The 7,235-nt window shown below is 30.9% G+C and overlaps 1 protein-coding gene across 1 annotated transcript in view; it reads right to left on the reverse strand.

Annotated features, from left to right (window-relative positions):
- Window positions 1-7,235, reverse strand: part of LOC111688474 — a 22,161-nt gene that overhangs the window by 5,920 nt on the left and 9,006 nt on the right. The window lies entirely within an intron of this gene.

Raw genomic sequence — 7,235 nt, forward strand, 5'->3', positions numbered from 1 at the left:
CTAGTCATAGTCTAGTCATAGTCTAGTCATAGTCTAGTCATAGTCTAGTCATAGTCTAGTCATAGTCTAGTCATAGTCTAGTCAAAGTCTAGTCATAGTCTAGTCATACTCTAGTCATAGTCTTGTCATAGTCTTGTCATAGTCTAGTCATAGTCTAGTCATAGTCTAGTCATAGTCTAGTCATATTATAGATATGGCAAAAGTTTAGTCATACTTAGTACTGACATAGTCTGAACATTCGTTTACTTAAAGCTCGTCTGTAGCCTAGTTGCTTGTCATAGTGGTCCGTCAATAATCTTATCATTAGCTTAGTCTATGTCCTAGTTTAAAGTGTAGTCAACAAAGTAGTTATTTAACGGTCTAATTTTAATCACTAATCTATTATATAGATCTACCAGTCAATGTCCTTGTAAGTAGTCCTGTCAATAACTTACACAGTAGTCTAGTCAATAGTCTGGTCAATAGATTAGTCAATAGTCTAATCAATGATCTGATCAATGATCTTTCCAATAGTGTTATCCAGTTTATTATTAATAGTCGAGTCAACAGTATTGTCCATAGCGGTTACAAAGTACAAGTCAATAGTCCTTTCAATAGTCCGATTATCAATATTTTAATCTGCAGTCTTTTTAAAGGCCTAGGCCATTGCAATTCATATGTATGTATGTTTGCAATAGTTCAGTCGCTAATCTTGTAAATTGACTTGTAAAGTTCTGAACTTAGACATTTTTTAATCAAAATATTAATTTTTTAAATTATTTCTTAAAATTTTTATTGTAAACATGTTAGCATTTCTCTCATTAAATCATGATGCGATGTCCAATTGACCTCGTTTTGAAACAACTAAATTTATTAACTTGTTCTATGTCGTAACAAATAATTGTTCAATGAATCTTTATCTAGTTCTTTTTTTTCAATTTCCTTTGATAATCCCTTAATAATCATTGTAACTATTTATTTTACGCACTAAATCCCACACAACATTTATTTAAACTTAAGCTCTGGTAAAGTTTTTTTTTTAACTCTGTAACGCACCCTCAATCTGGTTTCCCCACAGACAAGCATTTGCTGTTCTTTTTTTTCTTTTTAGATAAATTTTCTCTCGTTTATTTTTATTTTATTATTTGAGCTGGTGAAATGAATGTGAAATGTATTTTATAAACATCACTTAACATGTTCATAATTATCCTGTTTACATTGGCACAAAAATGTGCTTCATTTTGTGAATTTCCTGTGTGCGAAACTGTATAGCAAGAATGGCAATAATAAATGAAAGTATGTGGAGCAGACTATACTTGTGTTTGTACACTCCTTAGCTTATGCTTTAATTTTTGCAATTTAAAAAGTATATTTTTTGAATATGTTGGACAGTGGAGCAAAGTAAAATAAATTTAAAATTGTTTGCTTTATATATTTTTTTTCTTTTAAGGAACTCTTGGTACTAAAGCTCAATGACATTAGAAGAGTGTGCAATGTACCCAGCAGTTCTGTTAGTGAACAATATATCAGAATTTCCACAATTTTAACAGTTTGATTGATAACATTCTTATAGTGCAAGTTAATATCCTCTCTACTATCCCTAAGTAGCCTAAGATTGATAACACTGTACTTTTGTTTCACTCCGATCTACCGGGCATGCTTTTCTCCTTGTGCAATCACATACAAACTCTATACAAATTTAACACAATTCATATTGTACTTGCAGTAGTATTAGTGCACAATTATTACTCTCATTTTTTTACCACTATCTCACTTTAAATACCCTGCAGTTTTAAAGGCAACAACTGATAAGCACATAACATAAACAACGTATAGAAGAGAGCCTTATGAATTGATCCATTCATAAACTGATCGCTAAGAGCGAAAAATATATTGAACAAGTGATCCATGGTTCAAATAAACCGATGAAAAGATCAACTTGTCAAAGTGATGTATAGATCAACAGAAAAGGATCAGTTGATTTAGCTACTCAATCTTTTAAGTAAAGTGGAGAAGGATAAACTGATGAAGGGATTAATTGATCGTAAAGAGATAGGAGACCGATAATATGATCTACAAATGTTAAACTAAGATTTCCATCCACTGATCACAGAAAAAAACTATAAAGTTATGTATAGATCAACTCTAAACGATCATTTAAGACAAGAGATTGTTATAAACAAAAATCTATCAAATGATCGTTAAGAGATATATAGACCAATCAAAAGAAAGTGATGTAAATATCAATTGTTTACGATAAAAGGTATTATTTGACCGTAAAGAGATAACTAGACTGAGGACGTGGTCTATTAGTCAACTGATCGTTAAGTTATGATTACGATTCACTGATCATATAATAAACTTATCATGTGATGTATAGATCAACTCTAAACTATCATTTTAGACAAGAGATCGTTATAAACTATATCGATCAATTAGGTCAAGTGCACGACAGACTGATCAAGAGAAAAACTTATAATGGAGTGTATAGATCAACTGTATGCGATCAGTTGAGGCATTCACTACTTAAAGTAAAGTAGAGAAAGATCTATTGATTGTCACATCATCTGATCTTTAAGAGAGAGAATGACCGATAAGGTGGTCTTTCAACTGATCGTTAAGACAGAGATGGACTGATCACGTGATGTATAGATCAATTGTATACGATCAGTTGAGTGAGCAACACACTACTTAAAGTAAAGTTAAGGAAGATCAATTGATTGACAGATCATGAGAGTCTTTTTCTCTCTCTCTCTAGATGATCTGTCAATTGATCTTTCTCTACTTTACTTTAAGTATTGTGTTGCTCACTCAACATTACGTGATAAGTTTATATTTTGATCAGTGTCATGCACTTGACCTAATTAACCACTTGATCAGTCCATCTAAATTTTAACGATCAGTGCTCTATAGATCGGTAAGTTCCTATTATAATCGACTATTCAACAGATAAACGCAACCAGTGATCTATAGATCAACTATAAACTATCAGTTGAGACAAACTTATGATAAAGGCAAAAATCTTTCAACTGATCGTTGATCGTTATATATCGATGAACTGGATACGATCAATTGAGTAAGTACCCACTACTTAACGAGAGAAACATTAATCAAGAGATTATTGGATAATCTGATCGAGAGAGATAGAGAGAATGTCTCAAATTTGACTCATAGCTATTGGTGGACTTCGTCTGCTCATTGTAAACCAACTTTCCGTTCTTATTTTTTAACATGTTCTACAAAAAGTTCAAAATTCCGTTGGGTTCTTTAAAAAATACATATTATGTGATTGTAACAGCTTGAGTCAGAACTCCAGTTAGAAATTGAAATATATTTTGACTACTAACTGGTATGAAAAGCCACATCAACAACAACAGAAATGTGTTTTAGTCTATTTATTATGAATTTTGAGACAAGTTTTCTTATTTTTTGCAACCAAATATTTAATACAATTGAAAGTGGTCCACTGGGAGCTGAATTGTATTTAGAGAAATAAATGATGTGATTTTTATTTGTTGTAGTTTTGGTTCATTAAGTTGTACAGTACAAATGATTTGTTAGGATAAAAATAGATAAAAAAATAAATATTATTTTGCAAAATATTTTATATACAAATAGTTATCAGATGGTTGTACAAGGAAATAGATAACGAGTTTGGGTTTCTTGCGGATAAACAATTAAACTAAAAATATTTTCAATTTTATTTCACAAAACATAACTACTTGGTTTAAGGAGTTAATGTATAATTATTCTTCGAATTAATAACATTTTCCATTCTATGCCTGTTCAGCTTTAAAAATATGACCTCTATTTTTAATACAATAAAACTTTCTACAGTTCTTAAATAACTATTTTATTAGAAAAATCCACTAGATTTGCAGAAATCAATTTATTTCTGTTACCATCTTGTCTACCATTTTTTTCTTTTATAAATTTTCAATTTCTACTCACACATAGAGATATCTTCAAATCATAATTATTTAGAAAGTCTTAGATATTTATTTTTAACACTATGAACATTAAAAATAATCTTTATAAAATGCATTTAAATCCAACCCACTTACAGAAAATACACACCATTTGGCAAAGAATTCCACTTGAGAGTAAAATGAAAAACTAAGTACATAAAGTCGAACGCACGAGACCTTTATAATACCCTACTGTTCAGTTTTAATTCAATTCTAGTTCAGTTCTAGTTCAGTTCTAGTTCAGTTCTAGTTCAGTTCTAGTTCAGTTCTAGTTCAGTTCTGGTTCTAGTTCAGTTCTAGTTCAGTTCTAGTTCAGTTCTAGTTCAGTTCTAGTTCAGTTCTAGTTCAGTTCTAGTTCAGTTCTAGTTCAGTTCTAGTTCAGTTCTAGTTCAGTTCTAGTTCAGTTATAGTTCAGTTCTAGTTCAGTTCAAGTTGATTTATTAAAATATGTTTTGAGCCCTCGCATTGTTGTATATATGCCACTGATCATTCTATTTAAAAAAAGTACCTCCCTAATATTCTTTAAAAACAAATTATTTTGATAACGAATTTTAATTCAAAATTATTTGTTTCTCTCATGTGTAAGTTACACACTCATTGGCCGTCTGTGTTTGAATTTTGAAATTAAAATTCTCCTTGTTGTGTTCTCATAAACATACATATGTGTTACACACTCATGTGTATGTGTACATAGTATTCAGCAAGAACTTACAGACAAACACTTGTTCTTTGCATTCTCCCAACACGCACTAAATATGCGCTTAACTATAGATTTGCTTTGCGGTTTTACACAGCAAAATAGATAATTATAAAAACATTGCGGGAGAACTACTACAACTCTTGCCCTATTAAGAAATTCTTGTTGCTGTTTTGTTATCTTTAAATTTAAAACAAAATAATAATAATAATAAAAATTTTATGTTTTATTCAGTTTTTGAGTATAATAAAAAAATATCATCACAAAATTGAAATATTAGGACTTAACCTAAGTAGAAATCTGTTTAACGGTGTAAATGTTTTTGCGATTTAATTTTAAGTTTTTTCTAAAGTGCAAACTTTAAGTGTGGTCCATTTTTTGCAGCTTTAAAAACAAACTTATTTTAAAGTGTTTAGGAATTTTTCTCAAAAAAAAAAAAGAAAAAAAAATCACTTGAATTGTTTTTTTACTTGCCATTCTTTACACACACTTTTATCAATTAAGTTTATATCGATGTATTTTTTCCGTTTCTTTTTTTGTTAACTTAAAAGAAAATATTTTTATACCCTCCACCACCATCAGTGGTGATAGAGGGTATATATAACTTTGTCATTCCGTGTGTAACACCAAGAAATATTCATCTGAGACCCAACAAAGTATATATATTCTGGGTCCTTATCAAATTCTGAGTCGATCTAGCTATGTCCGTCTGTCCGTCTGTCCGTCTGTCCGTCTGTCCGTCTGTCTGTGTAAAACACGCTCACGATAAAACGAAGCAATAGAATTTAACCAAATTCACCCAAAATGTTCTTTGTTTTCCTAAGTTGTTTGGTATTGAAAATGGGCAAAATCGGTTCACATCGGGAAAAGTTATGAATCAAAATTTGAAACAACCTCGAAAAAAATAGGCATTTTTTACACATTCTGATGTAATTTTCTCGAAAACTATGCAAGATAATTCCATAAAAATTGACATACATTCGTTTCCACACAAGAGCTTAACCTATGCGTAAAATCGTCAGAATCGGTCCACAACTTCATATACCTCCCATACAAAAGTACAAATTCCCGGAAATTTGGTTTTTTGTTAATAACTTCCGTCGTAATGCCGATATTTTCACAAAATTTTAGAAATTGAAATCTTTTGACAATAGAATTTATCTAGAGGAAAACTTTTTTTGGTGGGTCCATAATTGGTCATAGCTCCCATACAAGGTCCCCTTTCGAAAATCACTTAAACGTGCACAACTCATTACTAAATTAAGATATCGATATAAAATTTGGTATAAGTATTGCTTTTATATACAGAAATATTACAATGAAAGCTTTTTTGGATCGGTCCATAATTGGTTATAGCTCCCATACAAGGTCCCCTCCCGAAAATCAGTTAAACCCGCATAACTCATTACTAAATTAAGATATCGTTATAAAATTTGGTACAAGTATTGCTCCTATATACAGAAATATTACAATGAAAGATTTTTTGGATCGGTCCATATTTGGTAATAGCTCCCATACAAGGTCCCCTTCCGAAAATCACTTAAACGCGCATAACTCTTTATTAAATCAAGATATCGATATAAAATTTGGTATAAGTATTGCTTTTATATACATAAACATTACAATAAAAGATTTTTTGGATCGGTCCATATTTGGTCAAAGCTCCCATAGAAGGTCCCCTCCCGAAAATCACTTAAACGCGCATAACTCATTACTAAATTAAGATATCGATATAAAATTTGGTACAAATAATGATGTTATATACAGAAATATTACAATGAAAGTTTTTTTTGGATCGGTCCATAATTGGTCATAGCTCCCATAAAAGGTCCCCTCCCGAAAATCACTTAAACGCACATAACCCATTACTAAACTAAGATATCGATATAAAATTTGGTACAAGTATTGCTCTTATATACAAATATAATACAATTGAAGATTTTTTTCGATCGGTCCATATTTGGGCATAGCTCCCATACAAGGTCCCCTCCCGAAAATCACTTAAACGCCCTTTATTTAAATAAGATATCGATATAAAATTTGGCACAAGTATTGCTCTTATATACAGAAATATTAAAATTAAATCTTTTTTGGATCGGTCCATAATTGGTCATAGCTCCCATACAAGGTCCCCTCCCGAAAATCACTTAAACGCGCATAACTCATTACTAAATTAAGATATCGATATAAAATTTGGTACAAATAATGACCTTATATACAGAAATATTACAATGAAAGTTTTTTTTGGATCGGTCCATAATTGGTCATAGCTCCCATACAAGGTCCCCTCCCGAAAATCACTTAAACGCACATAACCCATTACTAAACTAAGATATCGATATAAAATTTGGTACAAGTATTGCTCTTATATACAAATATAATACAATTGAAGATTTTTTTCGATCGGTCCATATTTGGTCATAGCTCCCATACAAGGTCCCATCCCGAAAATCACTTAAACGCACATAACCCATTACTTAAATAAGATATCGATATAAAATTTGGTACAAGTATTGCTCTTATATACAGAAATATTAAAACTAAATCTTTTTTGGATTGGTCCATAATTGGTCATAGCTCCCATACAAGGT

Source organism: Lucilia cuprina, chromosome 2 (genome assembly GCF_022045245.1).
Source record: "Lucilia cuprina isolate Lc7/37 chromosome 2, ASM2204524v1, whole genome shotgun sequence".
In the NCBI taxonomy this organism is placed as follows: domain Eukaryota; kingdom Metazoa; phylum Arthropoda; class Insecta; order Diptera; family Calliphoridae; genus Lucilia; species Lucilia cuprina.